At 48.1% G+C, this 23,328-nt stretch overlaps 1 protein-coding gene across 1 annotated transcript in view; it reads right to left on the bottom strand.

Annotated features, from left to right (window-relative positions):
- The window catches only part of IDH3B (isocitrate dehydrogenase (NAD(+)) 3 non-catalytic subunit beta), a 455,202-nt gene that overhangs the window by 70,578 nt on the left and 361,296 nt on the right, over positions 1-23,328 (bottom strand). The window lies entirely within an intron of this gene.

Genomic DNA, 23,328 nt, shown 5'->3' with positions numbered 1-23,328 from the left:
GGCTGGGTGGGCGATGAGGAATACGTTGGAGGAACATCCAATCGAAAGAACGTTACCAGTTGGTAAGTAACTTGTTCTTCAAGTGGATTGTGTCCTCCAACGTATTCCTCATCTTAGATAGACTACAATTCCTCTGGAGGAGGGGGTAGATTTTTTGATACTCTAGATGGCGGAGTATAGTACTGCTTTTCCAAAAGTTAGCTCCTTGGACTGGGAAGCATCCAGATTATAGAATTTTGAGAAGTTGTGTAGCAAAGACCAAGTTGCTGCTTCGCAAATTGATCTTATTGGAACACCTCTTTGAAGGGCCGTGGAGGAGGCGATGCCTCTGGTGGAATGAGCCCTTAACCCTTCCGGAGGGTCTTTTTGAGCTAGTCTGTAGCATTCTGAAATGCAGAGCACAATCCAGTGTGAAATTGTCTGTTTTGTCACTGATTGACCCAGTTTCCTTCCTGTGTAACCTATAAACAGCTGGTTGTCCACTCTAAGTCTGGAAAGTCTAGAGATGTAAAGGCTTAAAGCTCATTTCGGATCCAACCTGTGTAATCTTTCCTCCTCCTTCGAAGGATGGGGTGGAGGATAAAATGTGGGTAAGAATTTTCTGACTTAAATGAAAATCAGATATTACTTTCGGTAAAAATGATGATTTTACCCTCAACACAGCTCTGTCCTTATGGAACACAGTATAGGGTGGCCCAGAAGACAGTGCCTGCAATTCGCTCACTCTTCTTGCTGATGTTAGAGCAACCAAGAAGGCTGTTTTCCACGTTAGTAATCTTAACGGACACGTGTGCATAGGCTCAAAAATAGAACACATTAAGAATTTTAGGACTAAATTTAGATCCCAGATTGGTACTTGAAATGGGTGAGGAGGAAACATTAGTGAGTCCTTTTAAGAATTGTATTATCAAAGGAATTTTGAAGTAGGAGCATTCTTCCGATGAGCGCTTGAAAATTGAAAGCGCCGCAAGGTAACCTTTTATTGTTCCGATATTCAGACCTCTATGTGCTAGGGTCAGAAGGAAAGATAATACTTCCGGAATCGAACATAGAAAAGGATCGACATTCTTTTCTCGGCACCAGTTGCAAAACGTTTTCCAACGGCAACGGTATAGAGACTTTGTTGCTGGCCTTCTTGCCGAAAGCAACACCTCCATAACGTCATCTGGAAGGTTCCAATCCCTGTATCTCAGCCTTTTAGATACCAAGCATGAAGGTTGAGCGTTTTGACCTTTGGATGGAGAACCTGACCCTCCATTTGAGAGAGAAGGTTCTCTCTCTGAGGAAGACGTACTGGAGGACAGATGGACATGTCTAGAAGGTCCGGGTACCACGTTCTCCTGGCCCAATCCGGGGCAATTAGGATCATGCGGCTCCAAAACCTTCTCAGCGTCCTAATGACCTGAGGAATGACGGGAATAGGAGGGAACGCGTACAATAGTGGGAAATTCCACTCCACAACGAACGCGTCCCCCAGGGATCCTCTCGGGGGAAATTCCCTTGCGCAATACCTTTCGCATTTTCGGTTGATTCCGGTTGCAAACAGGTCTACTTGAGGGGTTTCCCAAAGGGCGAAGATCTCTTGAATAACTTCCTGAGCCAGTTCCCATTCGTGGGATACCGTGCTCTGCCTGCTCAGAGCATCTGCCATCATATTCTCTTCCCCGGCTAGATGAATTGCTGTTAAAGAGATTCCTTCCTGAATCGCCCAATACCACAGCTGCATTGCCTCTCTGCGCAGGGGTAGTGACCCCACACCTCCTCTTTTGTTTAGGTAGTGCATGGCCACCGTGTTGTCCGTCATTATCAGGACATTCTTTCCCCTGACAGATGGCAGGAAGGCCTTCAGCGCTAGTCTGATTGCCCTCAGCTCTAAAAGGTTGATATGTAGTTTGGACTCTGATGGAGACCAAGGACCGTTGATTGTCAAGACGTTGGCATGAGCTCCCCACCCCAGGAGTGAGGCGTCCGTCACTACTGTGATCTCCGGCCATGGTTGCCAAAAAGGTTCTCCTTTTAGGATGTTCTCTGTACAGGTCCACCATAGAAGGTCTTGTCTGACCTTGTTCTGAAGAAGGTCCGTCATTTGACCAGAGAACTGGGACCACTGAGTCTTTAGGGCCCATTGAAGGGATCTCATTCTCAAGCGTATCTCTGGCACCAGAAAGATGCAGGATGCCATGAGGCCGAGCAACTTTAAAAAGTCATAAGCCTGGAGATTTTGGGCATTTTGGAATTTGGAAACTATCTGAAGAATGTCTTGAGCCCTCGACTTGGGAGGCGAGCTCTTTCCCAAAGACGTGTCTAATACAGCTCCTATGTACTGAAGCTGTTGGGAAAGTGTCATCTGTGACTTCTTGAAATTGAGGGAGAAGCCCAGTTTGTGGAGGAAGTGGCAGGTGACTTTCAGATGATCCAGTGCTTGCTCGGCAGAACATGCTCTGATCAACCAATCGTCCAGGTAGGGGTAGAAATGAATCCCCCCTCTCCTGAGGTGTGCTGCCACCACTACAATTAACTTGGTGAAGACCCTCGGGGCGCAGGTCAACCCGAAAGGCAGGACTTGAAACTGATAATGTGAGTCGCCAACTACGAACCTCAGGTATTTTCTGTGTTTGAGATGAATCGGCACATGAAAATAAGCATCCTGGAGGTCCAATGACACCAACCAGTCCTGAAGTTGAAGGGCCTGAAGGATCTGAGAAAGGGTAACCATCTTGAACTTGTCCTTTCTGAGGAACTTGTTCAAGTTTCTTAAGTCCAAGATGGGTCTCAGTCCTCCGTCCTTATTGGGGATAAAAAAATACAGGGAGTACCATCCCTTGTTCCTCTCCGCTGCAGGTACCGGTTCTATAGCACCTTTCTCCAGCAGGGTTAAAACTTCCTGCTGTAGGAGCGGGTTTGAAGACTTCAACGGGTGTCTCCCTGGTGGATTGCTTTGAGGTTGCGTTAGAAAAGGAAGGCAGTAACCTTGGGCTATTATTTCTAGAGCCCAAACATTTGAAGTAATTGCGCTCCATTCTTGCAGATGCTGTGACAGCCTGCCCCCTACAGGTGTTTTGTGATGAAAGTCCTCAAAGCGGTTTTGTGGCGGATGTTGCAGCCGCTGATGGCAGAGAGGCTGCAGCTGGAGCTGGTTTAGCACGTTTTCCTTGTCCACCACGAGTGGCCTTTTTCTGGCCCCTTTGACTGGCCATACCTCTCGTCTTTCCATATGAGGCATAGTAACGATAGGATCGTCCCCTCCATGACTGTCCTTGCGCACAAATGTTACACTTCAGGCTTCCCCGCGGGCATCCTTGCGGAATACAACTTCTTTACAGGCTCATCTATGGTCCAGGTACAAGCTACCATGGCGTCTGTACAAACGTCGACGCACTCCAGGTCACCTGACACGTCTTGTACGTGGAAGACGTACAGCAAGCCACGACTCTCTTACGACTATAAAACCACCGTCTTCCAAGGGGCTTGTTGCTGCTAATTAACGTTACCAGCTACACGCGGTTTCGTCCGTTTCCTCTTAGTGTCTCCCTACACGAATCCTTATCTGAACTCCTGGTTTTGACCTTTTGCCTGACTTTTGGATTGCCTTGTCTCCTCCTTTATTCCTGTCGTGCTCGTCTGGTTGTTGGACTCGGAACGCTACTGGATACGGCTCTCTTCTGTGTCTTGCAGTTCATTCCTGGTTGCCGCTCTGCACATCAATTTGCTGTCTACTATCCGGATCATCTCAATAGCTACTCAACTATACTCGTGTACTCAGGTACATACTTATTGTCTTCCATGGATATTGGCTTCTGTTGGATTCTGGGACATTGAGTGACTTTCCTGTGAGATTGCTCTTAAGTGCATATGAACGCCCTCCTGAACTGCACCAACCCGGCACTAGTGCGTCCCTCGTGCCGTTCGGGGTTACTTACCTGTACTAACTTACCTGTTTGTTATTTTCTCCTGTCGTTGTCTGCAGTATCCTGGACTCCTCTTACTCCATTATCTTTATTCAGGTCAGTTGTTATCAATTCTATAGCTATAGTGGGAACCGATACTGATTTAGTTCAATTCCACTCATTTGTGTTATTCTTTGTAGATCATCCCGGGGAAACTCAACTCCACTCCAATATCTATCTAGGTAGTTGTCCAATCATTTCAACTGTTCTAATCACTTGTATAATATCAACACTGTCTAATATTTTGGTATTCTTTTGCAGCATTGGTATTGGCGGTGTGTGTTATCCCCGCTGTTTTACTCAATTGACATCTCTGTCTGTTCTAACTAAAACAGCAGAGGTACATTGTGGAAAAGAGCCCCTCTTTGAGGAAGCCTGAGTCTTATACTCAGGGGAGCTGGGATGGAAGGCTGAATTCGGAATCTTATACCACCAACATCTCCAAGGTCATTTTCTCTGCATCTTCGGCCTATTCGGAGTGGTGAGTAACAGAATTAGCAGCCACAAAAATGTCCACAGAGGCCAGTGATGCTTTGAATCAAATCGTGCAAATGGTCACGGATCTACGTACCGACTTGACCAATGCACAAGAAGCACTGCGCCAACGCATGGACGCCATTCAGTCTTTGGTTACCACACCAGCGTCACAGATGGCTGGTGCTGGAGCTACAGCATCAGGCTCACGGTTTCCACCTCCACAGCAGCAACCAAACCCGATCATGCTTACAACCCAGTTCCCTCTAGCTCTTCCTGAACGCTTCCTAGGCGACCCTAAACAATACCGAATCTTCATTAATCAATGCAAATTGCATTTTTTGTGTCGCCCCGCCTCATTTCCCACATCTACAACCTAAGCGGCTTCTGTTTTGTCTCATTTGGGAGGCACTGCAGACGCATGGGCTAACCCGTTGTTGGAATCAATTGTGATGCCCTTCTTGCTATGATGAGTAAAGTATTTGATACACGTCATACTACTCAAGCTACTGATCTGGAACTCTTAAAACATCGACAAGGAAACAATTCTTTATTGGTTTATTTGGCAGGATTCAATCAGTTGGCAGCAGAAACTGACTGGCCTGAAGAAAAGAAGACAGCTGTCTTCTATCAAGGCCTCTCAGATGAACTAAAGGACATCCTCTCCACTGTTCCTGTAGTTCCCGCGGCATTCGGGGAACTGCTAGACTTAGTCCTTCAGATTGATGCTCGTACATCCGAAAGACGCGGCGAAAAGAAAACAGCATTGTTCAGCACGGTTTCAGCAGAGGCCTCGTCCTCGTCATCTCCTGCGCCTGAACCTATGCAGATTGGGATGGTTAGGGGACCGCTTACACCTGCTCAACGAGAATATCATCGATCACACAATCTCTGCATGTATTGTGGGGCCTCTGATCACTTATTACCCGAGTGCACCAAAACACCTAAAAGAAAGGCGGGAAACGCCAAATCCCGACAGTAGACAGAGTCCCTATGTCGGGAAACTCACCCTTGGACTCTACATTACAGAATCTGAGTCATTTAGTCCGCCTACCTGTTACATTTTCCTTAGATAATGGTGTTTCATTCCAGACAACAGCCGTGATTGATTCAGGTGCAACAGGTAATTATGTTGATCAATGTTTTGCCGCCATATCAAGAATACCACTGGTTCGCAAAACTATACCTGAAACAGTGAATGCAGTGGACGGTTCACTTCTTGTCTCAGGAATGGTAACTCACCAAACAGTTCCACTACATATGAGTACTGATGAAGGCCATACTGAAGACATCATTTGATATCATTAAAGCACCTGCTTACAAAGTCATTCTGGGCATTCCATGGTTGAAACTTCATAATCCTGCCATCGATGGTCGACATCTCAGATTCAGTTCCCTTCCAGTATGTGCAATACTCAATGTACTACATTACTCGGTATTACCCATGATAGTCCAGTCAGGGCGCTAGTTTCACGATGCATATCGGAGCTGTCTCTAAAAATGTTACCTCTGTGATACCTTCTCAATATGCAGATTACACAGATGTTTTTGACAAAGGGATGGCGGAGACTCTACCCCCACATAGAGCTTATGATTGCTCAATAGACCTAATTCCGGGAGTAAAAATACCATCCGGCAGAGTGTACTCCCTCACTCTCAAAGAAGACGAAGATCTTAAAGATTACATAGACAAGGCTTTGACCATGGGATTCATTCGTCCTTCCAAATCACCAATTTCATCACCACTTTTCTTTGTCCCTAAGAAGGAAGGGGATCTACGTCCTTGTATTGATTATCGTGCTTTGAATGCAGCAACCATTAAAAACCAGTATCCTCTTCCTCTGATTTCTGTCCTTCTTGATCAATTGGGTTCTTCCAAAATATTCACTAAGCTTGATCTCAGAGGAGCTTACAATCTCGTCCGCATGAGAGAGGGGGACGAATGGAAGACCGCATTTAAAACACGTTACGGTCTATTTGAGTATCTTGTCATGCCTTTTGGGTTATGTAATGCCCCGGCCACCTTTCAAGCTTTCATGAACGATCTGTTTTACGACATTCTTGATTAATTTGTTGTTGTCTACCTGGATGACATTTTGATTTACTCTCAAAACCAGGAAGACCACGAAAAACATGTCAAGACAGTACTCCAACGTCTGAGGGAACATAGATTGTTTGTTAAAGCCGAAAAGTGCATATTTCATGCCTCAGAGGTGGAATTTTTGGGATATGACCTTACTAACAATGGAGTGCGCATGAGTCAATCCAAAATTAGTGCGATCCTGGAATGGCCTGTGGCCAATTCAGTCAAATCTTTACAATCATTCCTGGGATTTGCAAACTTTTATAGACGCTTCATCAATGGGTTTTCTGAAATATCTGCACCACTTACCTCTCTGACAAGTGCCAAAGTATCATTTGTATGGTCTTCAGAAGCTCAGAGAGCCTTTGATCAATTAAAATCAGCCTTCACTTCCGCTCCTGTCCTCAAAAATCCTGATCCCGAGCTTCCTTTTTTTGTTGAAGCTGATGCTTCAGGTTATGCCCTTGGGGTGGTATTGTCTCAAACCTGTCCTCATTCGGGAGAGATTCATCCTGTTGCCTATTTCTCTCGTAAATTGACAGCTTACGAAAAGAATTATTCCATCACAGAACGCAAACTTTTAGCCATCAGAGACGCATTCTTGGAATGGAGGCATCATCTTTTGGGGGCCAAACACCTTGTAACTGTATACTCGGATCACCGCAGTCTGTTAGCCTTCAAATCTATGAAATGTCATACGGCTAGACATGCGCGGTGGCATTTATTCTTTTCACAATACCAATTTGTTATCACATACCGTCCTGCTAAAGCTCAAGTTCCGGCTGATACTCTCTCGCGCTTACATGCGGATGGTCAGTCTCAACAGGTCGAAGCTCTTCCTCTTCTACCAAACAAGGTTGTTTGTGGTTGTTCGGTTCAGCCCTCTTTGCGTTCAATCATCCTTGATTGAGTTTCAAAACATCCAAAAGAGATCACTGACCTCAATCTGGAAATCATTCAGGGTATGCCATTCATTCAAGGGCGCGTCTATATACCATCAGGTCAAGCTAGAGATTTAGCGCTTCAGTGATCTCACGATTCTTTGATTGCTGCACATCCAGGAAGTCAAAAAACTCTTGAAGCCTTACGGCGTTGGGCTTGGTGGCCTTCTATGGATCATGATGTTAAGGATTACATTTTGACTTGTTCCATATGCACTCAGTGTAAAACTTCTAGAGCCAAACCAGTTGGATTGTTACAACCTCTTCCTGTGGCATACAAACCTTGGCAGATGCCGTCAACGGATTTCATTGTGGAACTTCCTGACGTTCAGGGCTATGACACTATTTGGGTAATCGTTGATTACTTCACTAAATATGCATTGTTCATACCTTGTTCGGGTTTGCCTGCAGCTCCAGAATTGGCGAAACTGTTCTTGACGAATCCGTTTAGTTTCTTTGGTCTACCCTCGGTTATTGTTTCCGATCGTGGCACACAATTTACGTCACGATTCTGGAAGGCTCTTACAGATTCTCTGGGTATTGAGGACAGGAATTCCTCGGCTTGTCATCCTCAAACGGATGGGCAGACCGGGAGAACTAATGCTACCATCGAACAGTATCTACGCTGTTTATGCCTTCAGTACCAACAATCTTGGTTTACTTCTTTGCCTTATGCAGAATTTGCATACAACAACTCTATGCATACATCAACTGGAGTTTCTCCCTTTTTTGCCCTGTATAGTGGTCATCCTAGGGCACTTCCACTTGATCCGGTATTACCGCCATTAATCCTGCAGAAAAAGATTGCATCAGAGATCTCGATAAGATTCATCGGGATGTACGCTGTCATTTACTTCGAGCTCAAGATCGTGCCAAGAAGTATGCTGATGTGCATCGATCACCTGCTCCAGTCTATCGCAGTGGCATGAAGGTGTTGTTATCGTCTCGCAATTTGCGAATTGCAGGCAAACGCTCGCTTCTGCCCAAATTTGTGGACCCTATGTCATTACTGATGTCATCAATCCTGTGGCAGTTAAGCTTTCTCTGCCGCGATCATGGCGCATACATCCAGTCTTTCATGTCTCCTTGATCAAGCCTTTCATCCATGGTGTTAGGAAAGATTTCGTAATTGTAGGTAATTTTCCTTCCATGTGGCAACCCCTAAACTTTTTGCTGTTGTTTTTCACCTTGTTCTTGACTTTGCCAGAGAAGTGCAGCCTTCTTCCGCACTCCTCTGGGCTTTCGCTCCTTTCTTACGGGGAAACTGACATGCCCTTAAGACAGTCAGTACCGGGGAACGCTGTTTCCCGTAGTTTCTTTTATCACGTTGCGGCTTTCGTGCAACATGACACAAGAGGGCACTGTAAGCTAAGTTACAGCTCTCTTGGGCCTCTAGCCTTCTACCGGCCCTAGATACTCTTTTAGGATGGTATTTGATCGGTGCAAGTCATTCAGGGACTGGAATGGTGGCAGCGATCGTTTTGTGTATTTTGAGCTCCTTTTGGCGTTCTGAGCGCTTTTTTCGCACTGAACCCTAAATGGTGGCCTGGCTCCCAAAATGGCCAGACCACGAGGCTCCTTTGTCCTGTCCACTGACCATCTTGCTCCCTTCACCTTCCCCAGGTCGAGCGACCCGGGGCCTTCCTTATTTGGGCATGTACTTTCCCGCGAAACGCAGATGTTTTCGCGGGCTTCTACATGTCGTTTGTGTGCCTCCAGGGTGTGGGCTGGGATGTCTGGTCCCAATACACATCCTGGGTGCCAGAGAGTCTAGGGTGGTGTGAATGCCTGGGACCACCGTGGTCCGTGATTGGTCCACGAATGGTATGTGTGTTGATGAGCGGATCTCCCATTGGCTCCCCTCCGTTTTGGCGCGAAGGGAACCATGGATAAGAGGGGGCTGGAAACACCACTACCATGTCGATCTCCTGAGTTCTCACGAACGAAGGAATACAGGAGCCAAGTATCCTGCAACCACGAGGCTGGACCGAGGAATCGCTGGTGACCCGCTGAAGGACTCCTCCTTTGCACTGCTGTCGTCCTGTGAAACCCTTTCCTCCTTTGATCGAACCAGAAGGCCTGTACTGGTGCTTCGACCTTTGGAATAGCAGGAACAGCTATTCCCGGCGACTTCATCCTCTCCTGCCAAGTAAGCCTTCGGAAGTGTCTCTGGGCCATCCAGTTGACTGACCAGCTTACAAGGGAGTCTTGCTCTGTAACCGCCGCCAGGTTTTGTAGTATCTCGAGTCCTATCCACTCTCCCACGCTTCGTGCACTTGGCGTTCCCAGGTCTGAAGGGAGGAGTGTACATTTGGCTCAGATACACACGGCCGCTCCGATGCCCTGCTGCGGCAACAAACTGTGCAGGTTTCTTCGATTGGGACGTCTTTTTTCTCTACACGACGAGGCGTTCCCTGCTCTTCTGAACCTGCCAGCTGCTGAAACTAACGTGGAGAAGCCTGGGTCTGCTTGCATCGGGGACCGGTGAGTAGTATAGCTAGGATCTGGTCGCCCTCCTGCAGTAGCCCATTGCTTTTCCCCGCTGGGTAAAAACAGCACCCTTTTGTCCGTACTCGCGCTCTGCTTCTGCTCGCTGTGGAGGCTGCGCTTGAGTCGCGGAACCTGTTCTTCTTCTGTTGTGCACTAACCCGAACTGCCTGACTTCCCCCGAAGAGCTTCTCCTTTTGCCCGTTGGCACCAGCGTGTGCAGGTACTTTGAGCACAAGGCTCCACTCTTCGCAGGGCTCAGACTTCCATCTAGTTAGGTGCCTCGGAAGGCGAACTGAATCTAAAGCATTATCGCACTGCCCGTTTTCCTTCCCTTTCAGGTGGACTACACATTTCGTGCATATAACGCTTGCGACTGTCGTATTTGTATATATATTGTGTTGATATGGTATGTGTTGGCTTAGTATTGTGATATTGAGATTTTCTCGCTACGGTCATTATTTTAAAGGCCTTAAAATAAATGTGTATATATTTTTGATATAACAACTGTTTGGAGTAGTTTGTAAGCGCTCTTGCTTTGTGTGCTCATTGCGAGCTTTCAGTCACCCTCACCCCTCTTGAGACCTAGTCTTGACCACCGCGATCGCTACCTTGATTGGTCTGGCTCGTCCAGAGGTTACCCTGTTCCAAGTAATTAGGTTGGCCTTCTGAACTTCTGCGCCACCAGGACAGAGTTCAGAAATCCGTCTTAACAAATTGGTGTACAGCGGTGGGATACGACTAAAGGTATCCAGTGTTGCGCTCGAACTAAGGCATTTCAGGTTATTCCAACCAGTACACGTAGTGAATTGTTGTAGTATAACTTTAAAAAGGCCATAGTCCTATCAAACAGTATGGAAACAAATACCTTGTTAACTTTAAATGCTTCTAAATCAGAAACACTAAAAATGATGTGTGCGGAGAGAGGTGTTTCCTCTCAAGGCACGAAATTGGAAATGATCCAAGGAATCGTGGCGTGGCAAGAAGCGCAGCTTGACGCTTTAATTTCTGAGGACAGTGCGGAAGGTGGTGGGGCTGCTCTCACTGGTAGAACCGACGGTTCTGCTGCCGCACTGAGCCACCGCGACCACGAGGACAGGGAGGACGAGATGTCTAATGTTTCCTCTGCCAGTGCTGATGGGGAGGCTATGCTTGAATTCAAGAAGCAAGAGCTGCGGTTTAGGCAGAAGGAGCTTGAATTCAGCATAGCCAAACTAAGAATCGAACAGGCAGAAAAACAAAAAGACAGGGATCACCAGTTGGAACTGGCCAAGCTTCAGGTTGCAAATGGGTCCAAGGGTCCTGGACATGGGTCTGGGGCCTCCTCTCATCCACGGTTTCCGAAAGATCTGCTCAGTGTGTATGAAGAAAGGAATGACATTATGGACTGGCTGAATGCGTTTGAGTATGCATGCGAGGTTCAACAAGTTGAAAATGCTGATAAGATTGCACGGTTACTCAGCAGACTGCCCCATTCTGGCTGTAGTGCCATCATGGAAATGTCGAAGGCTGAGCGAGCTAATTTCGCAATGTTAAAGCAAACTCTCATTTTAAAGTTTGGGAAGACTCCGGCCCAATATTTAAAGCGTTTGAGAGTATAAGAAAAAGGAAGGTGGTACTTGGGTATCTTATGTCGCTGAATCCTTGAAAAACTTAACTGGCTGGGTCGAAGGTTATAAGGTTTCTACCTTCGAAGGCATGATAAATCTTGTCATGCTGGAACACATTTTTGCTTCTTCTTCCCCGGAGCTTAAGCAGCATTTGGCCGATTCGAAGGAGATAGATCCTAAGAAGCTGGCCATTGCAGCAGACTTATGGGTGTCACATCGAGTGTCCCATAAGGACAAAACACATCCTGGTAAGCAGGAGGAAGGGAAAAAGTCCAAAGATATGGAGGGTGGGGAATCTGCTAAATCTTCTTCCCATAAGGGCCACAAAAAGAAAAACAAGGGTAAGACACAAGAGAACTCACAGGGTAGTGGAGGTCAGCCTCCGAAACAGAACTCGGGTTACAATAAGCCTCCCTATGTAAACAGACCCAATGGGGCTTGTTTTTCTTGTGGAGCAACTGACCACGTGAAGGGGGATCCCCGTTGTAAGGTTAGACCTTTGGGGGTCCACTCCGCTAATCTGGCCTTCTCCTCCTACGAGGAAGAAAAGATTACAGGAGCATCCTTCTCCTCAGACTCATTTCCCAGCGGAATAGAGGCTGAGGTAGTTTTAGTGTCCCTGGGTTCCTGGGAGCCTAAAGTCGCAGAGGCTTATGCTAGGATTCCGGATAATACCAAGAACTACTTTAAAGACAGTGTGCTGATCAATGGAGTAGATACTCCAGCTCTTAGGGATAGTGGGTGCAGTCGCACTGTAGTGGATTCTACCTTGGTAGACTCAGAGGAAGTTGCCAGAGCTACTCTGATGCCCACTAAGTTGGCTGACGGCCCCCTCCGTATGTTTCCAGTAATACCTGTAAATCTTACTTTAAATGGTACAGCAGTCAGGATTCCAGTGAGCATTCAGAGAAACGTCCCGGGAAAGGTCTTGTTAGGTAATGATCTCAGAGCTTTAGGGCTCGTAGGAGACACTGCCGAAAGACCCTACACGGTCTCAAGCACGGGCAGCATTGGCCAAGTCCAATACGCCGCCCCAGCCGAAGGGGAAACCCAAGGCGAAAGGAGTCAACAAGTCACGACGAGGGAAAGAGAATATTCCCCCGAGCTCGCCTACCACTGCGGTGAAGGAAGTTGGTCAATCGCCCGGGCCTGACGAGGAGGTGGCGATGCCTGAAGTCTTCGACCCCAACGATCATCCTGAACTAAAAGACTTGTTAGTTGAAGGAGGTCCTGATAGGGACGAATTCAGTAAAGGCCAACGTGAGTGCCTATCTCTGGAAGGCCTAAGGAGACAGGCCTGCTCCCAGCTTGAGGGTGAACCTCCTGGGACGCATAGGATTTATTGGGAAGGTGGACTCCTGTATAGTGAGCCCACAGAGTCTACAGAAGGAGACCATAGGAGGTTGGTGGTTCCCCTTGCTGTTAGGCCCTTCCTCCTGCAGTTGGCGCATGAAGTTCCCCTTGCTGGTCACCTTGGTATGAAGAGGACCAAGCAAAGGTTATCCATGCACTTCTACTGGCCCAAGATGGGGGTGCAAGTAGAAAGTCACTGCAGGAGTTGTGCCTCCTGCCAGTTGTCTGGTAAGGTTGGTGCGACAATCCAAGCTCTGTTGGTACCGCTCCCAGTTGTGGGGGTACCATTTGAAAGGGTAGGGATCAACATCGTTGGTCCCCTTGACCCGCAAACATCCTCGGGCAATAGGTTTATCCTGGTGCTGGTCGACCATGCAACCAGGTATCCTGAGGCCATCCCATTGAAGACTGTAACTGCCAAGTCAGTTGCAAAAGCTTTACTCGGCATATTTACTAGGGTTGGCTTCCCTAAAGAAGCTGTGTCAGATCGTGGCAGCAACTTTATGTCGAAGTATATGCAGGCTATGTGGAAAGAATGTGGGGTCACCTACAAGTTCTCTTCTGCATACCACCCCCAGACCCATGGTCTGGTGGAACGTTTCAACAGAACGTTAAAGAGCATGATTGGGGCTCTGGAGGAGCCCCAGAGAAGAAAATGGGATCTTCTTTTACCATGCTTACTGTTTGCCTACAGAGAGGTACCACAGGAGGGTGTTGGCTTCAGCCCCTTCGAACTTCTGTTCGGTCATCCCGTACGGGGACCCTTAGCCATCGTCAAAGAGGGATGGGAGATGCCCACTCCCCGTGTTACTACCAACGTAGTTGATTATGTACTAGGGCTCAGAAAACGGATGGTACTTCTGATGGGCTTGGCTAGTGATAAATTGAAGGCAGGGCAAGCGCTGGTGAAACATTGGTACGACCAGAAAGCTTCCCTCATCAACTTTACACCTGGTCAGCAAGTCCTGATCATGAATCCCATAAGGCCTCGAGCTTTACAGGACAAATGGTCAGGCCCTTACACAGTGGTGGAGCCCCTGGGTGAGGTTAACTATTTAGTGGACCTTGGAAGGCCTGGACAGGCTCCAAAAGTGTTTCACGTGAATAGGCTGAAGGCTTTCGTCCCAAGAGTCGAAATCGCAGCACTGCTACTGGCGTCAGACGTTGAGGAAGAGGAGTCTGAACCTCTCCCCGACCTGTTCCAAAGCGGTCCTTCAGATAGCTCCATTGAGGGTGTCCGAGTGGCCCCTCACCTGACTTCTGATCAGCAGGCTGAGGTGAAAAGTTTGCTTAGGCAGTTTTCCCCCCTGTTTTCACAGTCGCCTGGTTTGACACCTTGGTGCAAACATAACATTGACACAGGAGACAGTGTACCTACCAAAAGTAGGGGATACAGGATGTCAGACAAAGTACGGTCTTATATTAAGACCGAGGTCAACAAGATGTTAGACCTTGGGGTGATTGAACCCTCTAGTAGTCCTTGGTCCAGCCCTGTGGTCTTGGTTCCAAAGGCAGGCACTTCTGAATTGAGGTTCTGCGTGGATTACAGGGCTCTGAATGCTGTCAACCAAGACAGATGCACACCCCTTGCCTCGAACAGATGAGCTGGTGGATACTTTGGGTGCCTCCAAGTACCTCAGCACGTTTGACCTCACTGCTGGCTATTGGCAAATAGCTTTAGCAGAACATGCCAGGGAGAAGACAGCATTTTCTACGCCAGACGGCCTTTACCAATTCCGGGTAATGCCGTTCGGGTTGAAGAATGCACCTGCCACTTTCCAGAGGCTTGTGAATCATGTGTTGAATGGGTTGGACGAATTCTGTCTTGCATATCTGGACGATATAGCAGTTTTCAGTGCCACCTGGGAAGACCATGTGAAACACCTCGGGATTGTGCTCCAGGCTCTTCAGAAAGCCCACTTCACCATAAAGGCTAGTAAATGCCAGATTGGACAAGGCTCAGTGGTTTACCTTGGACATGAAGTAGGTGGAGGGAGGATACAGCCTCTACCCAGTAAAGTACAAGCAGTACAAGACTGGCCTACCCCCACTACGCAAACCCAAGTGAGAGCCTTCTTAGGACTCACGGGGTATTACCGCAATTTTGTGGCAGACTATGGCACCATAGCTGCCCCTCTGACTGCCCTCACAACTCCGAAGAAACCCAAGAAGGTAACTTGGACCGACGAGTGTGAGAAGGCCTTCAATGGCTTAAAAGACTCCTTGTGCCAGGCCCCTGTCCTCAGGGCCCCTGATTATCAAAGACCTTTTATCGTGCAGACGGACGCCTCTGACACTGGGATAGGAGCTGTACTATCACAAGTAGATGAGAAGGGTAAGGAACACCCTATCGGTTTTATTAGTCGCCAGCTTAAGGACAGAGAGCTCAGATGGTCCACGGTAGAGAAAGAATGTCTCTCTGTTGTGTGGGCCCTAAGGAAGCTGAGGCCCTACCTCTATGGGACCCACTTCACTGTGCAAACTGACCATAAGCTGTTAAAATGGCTAATGAACATGAAGGGGGAGAATCCAAAGTTGCTTAGGTGGTCCATAAGTCTACAAGGCTTCGACTTCACTATTGAGCATAGGCCAGGTGTCCAACATAGCAATGCTGATGGGTTGTCCAGAATGTTTAACCGACCTGAACAAGAGACTCATCCAGGGGTGGATTAGTTCCCCCTGTCCATAGTCTGGGAGGGGCGAGTGTTAGGAAAGATTTCGTAATTGTAGGTAATTTTCCTTCCATGTGGCAACCCCTAAACTTTTTGCTGTTGTTTTTCACCTTGTTCTTGACTTTGCCAGAGAAGTGCAGCCTTCTGCCGCACTCCTCTGGGCTTTCGCTCCTTTCTTACGGGGAAACTGACATGCCCTTAAGACAGTCAGTACCGGGGAACGCTGTTTCCCGTAGTTTCTTTTATCATGTTGCGGCTTTCGTGCAACATGACACAAGAGGGCACTGTAAGCTAAGTTACAGCTCTCTTGGGCCTCTAGCCTTCTACGGGCCCTAGATACTCTTTTAGGATGGTATTTGATCGGTGCAAGTCATTCAGGGACTGGAATGGTGGCAGCGATCGTTTTGTGTATTTTGAGCTCCTTTTGGCGTTCTGAGCGCATTTTTCGCACTGAACCCAAAATGGTGGCCTGGCTCCCAAAATGGCCAGACCACGAGGCTCATTTGTCCTGTCCACTGACCGTCTTGCTCCCTTCACCTTCCCCAGGTCGAGCGACCCGGGGCCTTCCTTATTTGGGCATGTACTTTCCCGCGAAACGCAGATGCTTTCGCGGGCTTCTACATGTCGTTTGTGTGCCTCCAGGGTGTGGGCTGGGATGTCTGGTCCCAATACACATCCTGGGTGCCAGAGAGTCTAGGGTGGTGTGAATGCCTGGGACCACCGTGGTCCGTGATTTGTCCACGAATGGTATGTGTGTTGATGAGCGGATCTCCCATTGGCTCCCCTCCGTTTTGGCGTGAAGGGAACCATGGATAAGAGGGGGCTGGAAACACCACTACCATGTCGATCTCCTAAATTCTCACGAACGAAGGAATACAGGAGCCAAGTATCCTGCAACCACGAGGCTGGACCGAGGAATCGCTGGTGACCCGCTGAAGGACTCCTCCTTTGCACTGCTGTCGTCCTGTGAAACCCTTTCCTCCTTTGATCGAACCAGAAGGCCTGTACTGGTGCTTCGACCTTTGGAATAGCAGGAACAGCTATTCCCGGCGACTTCATCCTCTCCTGCCAAGTAAGCCTTCGGAAGTGTCTCTGGGCCATCCAGTTGACTGACCAGCTTACAAGGGAGTCTTGCTCTGTAATCGCCGCCAGGTTGTGTAGTATCTCGAGTCCTTGCCACTCTCCCACGCTTCGTGCACTTGGCGTTCCCAGGTCTGAAGGGAGGAGTGTACATTTGGCTCAGATACACACGGCCGCTCCGTTGCCCTGCTGCGGCAACAACTGTGCAGGTTTCTTCGATTGGGACGTCTTTTTTCTCTACACGACGACGAGGCGTTCCCTGCTCTTCTGAACCTGCCAGCTGCTGAAACTAACGTGGAGAAGCCTGGGTCTGCTTGCATCGGGGACCGGTGAGTAGTATAGCTAGGATCTGGTCGCCCTCCTGCAGTAGCCCATTGCTTTTCCCCGCTGTGTAAAAACAGCACCCTTTTGTCCGTACTCGCGCTCTGCTTCTGCTCGCTGTGGAGGCTGCGCTTGAGTCGCGGAACCTGTTGTTCTTCTGTTGTGCACTAACCCGAACTGTCTGACTTCCCCCGAAGAGCTTCTCCTTTTGCCCGTTGGCACCTGCAGGTACTTTGAGCACAAGGCTCCACTCTTCGCAGGGCTCGGACTTCCATCTAGTTAGGTGCCTCTGAAGGCGAAATGAGTCTAAAGCATTATCGCACTGCCTGTTTTCCTTCCCTTTCAGGTGGACTACACATTTCGTGCATATAACGCTTGCGACTGTCGTATTTGTATATATATTGTGTTGATATGGTATGTGTTGGCTTAGTATTGTGATATTGTGATTTTCTCGCTACGGTCATTATTTTAAAGGCCTTAAAATAAATGTGTATATATTTTTGATATAACAACTGTTTGGAGTAGTTTGTAAGCGCTCTTGCTTTGTGTGCTCATTGCGAGCTTTCAGTCACCCTCACCCCTCTTGAGACCTAGTCTTGACCGCCGCGATCGCTACCTTGATTGGTCTGGCTCGTCCAGAGGTTACCCTGTTCCAAGTAATTAGGTTGGCCTTCTGAACTTCTGCGCCACCAGAACAGAGTTCAGAAATCCGTCTTAACACATGTCTACTCGTCCTTCGCCGATCGTGGTGGATGGTGAGGAGGAATATGAGGTCTCGCGTATCCTGGACTGCAGGGTGTCTAGGGGTACGTTGTTCTACCTCGTGGATTGGAAGGTGTATGGGCCTGAGGACCGTACTTGGGAGCCACTCTCCAATTTGCATTGTCCGGTTCTTCTGAGGAGCTTCCATTCCGCCAGGGGGTTGCCGGAGTCTTTGGGGGAGGATGCTGTTACACTTCAGGCTTCCCCGCGGGCATCCTTGCGGAATACAACTTCTTTACAGGCTCATCTATGGTCCAGGTACAAGCTACCATGGCGTCTGTACAAACATCGATGCACTCCAGGTCACCTGACACGTCTTGTACGTGGAAGACGTACAGCAAGCCACGCCCCTCTTACGACTATAAAACCACCGTCTTCCAAGGGGCTCGTTGCTGCTAATTAACGTTACCAGCTACACGCGGTTTCGTCCGTTTCCTCTTCGTGTCTCCCTACACAAATCCTTATCTGAACTCCTGGTTTTGACCTTTTGCCTGACTTTTGGATTGCCTCGTCTCCTCCTTTATTCCTGTCGTGCTCGTCTGGTTGTTGGATTCGGAACGCTACTGGATACGGCTCTCTTCTGTGTCTTGCGGTTCATTCCTCGTTGCCGCTCTGCACATCAATTTGCTGTCTACTATCCGGATCATCTCAATAGCTACTCAACTATACTTGTGTACTCAGGTACATACCTATTGTCTTCCATGGATATTGGCTTCTGTTTGATTCTGGGACATTGAGTGACTTTCCTGTGAGATTGCTCTTAAGTACATATGAAAGCCCTCCTGAACTGCACCAACCCGGCACTTGTGCGTCCCTCGTGCCGTTCGGGGTTACTTACCTGTACTAACTTCCCTGTTTGTTATTTTCTCCTGTCGTTGTCTGCAGTATCATGGACTCCTCTTAGTCCATTATTTTTATTCAGGTCAGTTGTTATCAATTCTATAGCTATAGTGGGAACCGATACTGATTTAGTTCAATTCCACTCATTTGTGTTATTCTTTGTAGATCATCCCGGGGAAACTCAACTCCACTCCAATATCTATCTAGGTAGTTGTCCAATCATTTCAACTGCTCTAATCACTTGTATAATATCAACACTGTCTAATATTTTGGTATTCTTTTGCAGCATTGGTATTGGCGGTGTGTGTTCTCCCCGCTCTTTTACTCAATTGACATCTCTGTCTGTTCTAACTAAAACAGCAGAGAGGTACATTGTGGAAAAGAGCCCCTCTTTGAGGAAGCCTGAGTCTTATACTCAGGGGAGCTGGGATGGAAGGCTGAATTCGGAATCTTATACCACCAACATCTCCAAGGTCATTTTCTCTGCATCTTCGGCCTATTCGGAGTGGTGAGTAACAACGAAAAGGCTGAGGTTGCCTAATAGCAGCTCCTAAAGATCTGGCAGCTGCTTTCGCGGTCTGCAGCCTCTCAAGGCTCTCGTCAGCCTTGTTGCCAAAAAGGCGAGTCCCGTCAAAAGGCATGTTCAGAAGGCGGTTCTGTACGTCCGGTGCGAAACCAGACTTCCATAACCACGCAAATCTGCGCATTACCGTGCTAGTGCCCATGGACCTGCTTACACTATCTGCAATGTCCAATCCAGATTGAAGGGATTCCTGCATGGCTTCCTTTCCATCTCTAACAATGGCTATGAACCCTTCCCTTTCTTCCCCTTCTGGTATGTGCTACGCCGCTATTGCAATGCCCTCCCAAAGAGTGTACGAATATTTTGCCAAGGCACATGTGGAGTTGGCAGATTTTAATGCCATGCTCCCAGCTGAAAATACCTTCCGTTTCCAGCCATCCACACGCTTATCGTCCCTGTCTGGAGGGATAGACGGGTATGCAAGTTTGTTAGAAGCTGTGGTTGCCTGTATGACCAGACTCTCAGGAGTTGGGTGTTTGGACAGATAGCCGGGGTCACTACTGGCCAGGTGGTATTTTGAGGTGAGGGATTTATTTACCGGAGGAATAGAATCCAGAGTTTCCCAATTCTTGGCCACCCTATTTTGCAGGGCTACATGAAAGGGTAGTACTGGGTCTTCGGTGGGACCATGGTCCAGTATATCTGTTAAATCATCCTGGATGAATTGGGCTGATGGTCTAGCCCATCCTAAGTAATCTACTACCTTTGTCATTAATTGTTGGTATGACGGACTGGCATGCTCTCCTGTTTCTGGTCTGCCAAAGTCGTTTTCAGGAAATGTGTCAATACCACTTGCATTGTGTAATGATTCCACCAAGTCCCTCATTCTGCTTTCTTCTGAAATCAAGCATTCTGGGACATTTGGGGTGCCATATTCCAGCCCAAAAGGTACATTCTCCTCATCAGATCTCTCCTGTTCCTCAAAAATTGAGGTCAGGGATTTGAAAAACTCCTTTCTGGGGAGAGGCTTGAAAACCTTCTATGGTAGAGGAGGAGAAAGAGGTCTAGTACCTGGCTCTGAGGACAATACAGGTTTTGTAACCTTATCCTTCTCTTTTTCTGGCTTCCCTGGCTTGGCTGGAGCCTTTGGCGCGGAGGGTTTTGGCATTGACGTCGATAACTGCGTCGACGCTACCGTGGTCATCGACAGGGTCCGCTTCGAGGGCGTCGAGCCGACCTTTGAAGATTTTCCCTTTGAGGTATGATGGGTCTCGGACGGCGTCGATGACCTTGAGCGGTCGACTCGACTCGAGTGTTTTTCACTCGGCATCCTGGAAGGTTCCCTATCCTTCCTTTTTCGATCACCTGGGCTCGAGGGCGCGCGAGTTTCAGAGCGATGACGCTCCCGGCCGGCTTCCGAAGAAGGCACGGACCGAGGCTTCGCTTTTTCAAACACCTCCATCATTTTGACCCTGAATGCTTCCCACTCTTCGGCAGACAAATGTTTTGTGGGGAATTTTATCTTTTTTGGGGACTCGTCTGAGGACGAGGTGGAGGGAGACCTGTGGCGTAGTTTCTTCGATCTTTTTGACAAAGACGACGAGCAATGGGAATTGCTACGGGATCTCGATCGATGCCCTTCGCGTCGAGGAGAATTCTCCTCACGGGATCTCGACTCGACGCTAGAGGTTTTTCGATTGGTTTTTCGACCTACCTGCAGCTTTCCTCTCCTCTCTCGCAAGGCCTTCCCCGTCATCGCCTGACACTTCGTACAGGCCTCCATGTCGTGGCCTTCTCCAAGGCACCACAAGCACTCTCGATGCGGGTCCGTGATCGACATTTTTGACCCGCACGATTTGCACTTTTTGAAAACCGATTTTGGGGTCATGGTCGGCATCGATGACGAGGACATATTTCATTATTATATTATTCTCACAGAACTCGAAGCAACGTATAGTGCGGAAAAACGGAACTGAGGCCAACGGGCGCCGCGCATGCTACTTATACACCCGATGACGTCACCCTCGACGGAGGCCTTCGAGGGACCATCGACTCGACATCGACGCACGGCGCCCTCTGGCGAAAACATTTCCAAAGAGCAGCAAAGCTGGATGGATTACTTCTAAGATGAGGAATACGTTGGAGGACACAATCCACTCGAAATACAGTTACAGGTAAGTAAGTAAAACTTCTCCAGCATTGGATCTTTCATAGATTCAGAATGTTGAATAGAATGCCAAGCAGTTAGGCATGCCCATACATTATGTACATTCTGCATATCCTTCTGCTGGCTTTACTATAGAACAAATAAGTTACATTACCAGGGAAGGCGGGAAGAGAAGGCTGTTCCTACCTCACGCAAAGAGATGGCGGAGAACCGCTTGACCCACTGCTGACTATTTGCTGGTATCTTCTGCCAGACAGTAATGCTTGGCAAACGTGCTCCAGGTTGCAGTTCTGCAGATGTCTTTCAATGGTACTCCAGCATGAAATGCAACCAAAGCTGCCCTCCCTCTGGTGGAGTGGGTTGAAGGAGGTCTAGCGTGCGGACTAATACAATTGGAAACACAACGCGCCAAACTCTGCTTTGAAATGTGTTATCCTTTAGTCCGGCCAGTAAATGCGATGAAGAGTCTAGTCGAGGAGCGGAGTTCCTTAGTTCTCTGAATGTAGAACTTTAGGACCCTTGCAACATCAAGTGAGTGTAAGGATCTTACCGCATCAGATGAGTGATTCATGAAGAAGGTTAAGAGTACGATGCGCTCAGTGAGTGTCATTTCTGACAGCACTGTGGGTAAAAATTTCAGATGCGCCCTCAGCATGACGCAGTCTTTAAGAATCAAGGGAATGCTATGGTATGTTATGTTACTTGGCATTTATATAGCGCTCTATATATCATTAGTATGACCTCAAAGTGCTGGTAGGTTCAACACCCTCGGGAACCGTAGTTCTGGTCAGTAGAGGGAGATAGTGTCGTAGGGTGCGTGGGTGCACCAGATGTGTGCAGCTGATGTAATTGCCGGATGGTAGCTGCATTCAAGCATTGGGTGTGGTGCTGAAGATGTTAGTTAGATGTGTGCAGTCTGGTGGGTGGGCAACCAGACTGGGCTCTGGCTGCGTTAGGCCTGAAGGACGCGTATTTGAGCAATTAGCCGGAATGTGCTCAGCCAGCTGCGTTTTATAGGGTGATGAGGTGTTCATGGGAAAGTATTTGTATGTGGACAGCTATGCCGAATTAGTCAGGGGGTACAGCTGTGTTCTAGTTGAATGATGCTGTATAGTCGAGAGTAAGCGTAGTGATGCAATATGATGGTTATATTAAAAATGCCCACGACCAGGCACGTGAACAGGATGGCAAGGATCAGAGCGACACATGGACACAGAGACAGGGGGCTGGGCTTATAGCGACAGGAGGGGATATGGATATATAGCAACAGCAAGGGGAACAGGAAAGCAGGGTACATAGTGATACACGTGTGGGCATGTTAACAATTGCATTTCATTCACTCTGTCCATTCAAACCACTCTGTCCACTCCATCCACTCTTAATTCCATCAATTTCGTCCACTCTGTCCATTCCGTCCACTCTGTCCATTCCGTCGACAAGTCCATCCATCCACTCCATCCATTTCATCCACTCTACCTATTCATCCACTCTATCCATTTCCCATTCCATCTACTTTGTCAATTTCATCCATTCTCTACGCTCTAGCCATTCTAACCACTCCGTGCATTTCATCCACTCCATCCATTCCATGCACTCCTTTCGCTCCATCAGTTCCGTCCGTTCCACTCATCCTCCATCCGTTCTGTTTCGCCTGCTTCATCCGTTACATCTGCTCCATCTACTCCATCCATTTAACCCATTTCATGTATTCCAGCCTTTCCAACCATTCACTGCATTCATACACTCCATCCATTCTATCTCATCGGTTCCATCCATTCCACCAAATTCATCCACTCCACTCCGACATTCCATAAACCCCATCCACTTCATTTATTCCATCCTTTACATCCATTTCGCTAGCCCATCCATTCCATTCCACCCATTCCATCTGTTCCGCCCATTCCATCCTGTCAGTTTTCTGTACATATTCTCCAAGCATTTCGCATGCACCCACGTCATACATTCGATCCACTTGCCTCATATGCATCCATTCACTCCATCCGTATCATCTATTTCTTCTATCCGTCGGTCATGGTCTATTGCGTCTTTCCAGCGTCCATTACTTTGA

This window comes from Ambystoma mexicanum, chromosome 6q (genome assembly GCF_040938575.1).
Source record: "Ambystoma mexicanum isolate Mex_15411 chromosome 6q, UKY_AmexF1_1, whole genome shotgun sequence".
Taxonomy (NCBI): Eukaryota; Metazoa; Chordata; class Amphibia; order Caudata; family Ambystomatidae; genus Ambystoma; species Ambystoma mexicanum.
The sequence above is the reverse complement of the archived record's forward strand: the minus strand, read 5'-3'. Positions and strand labels throughout refer to the sequence as shown.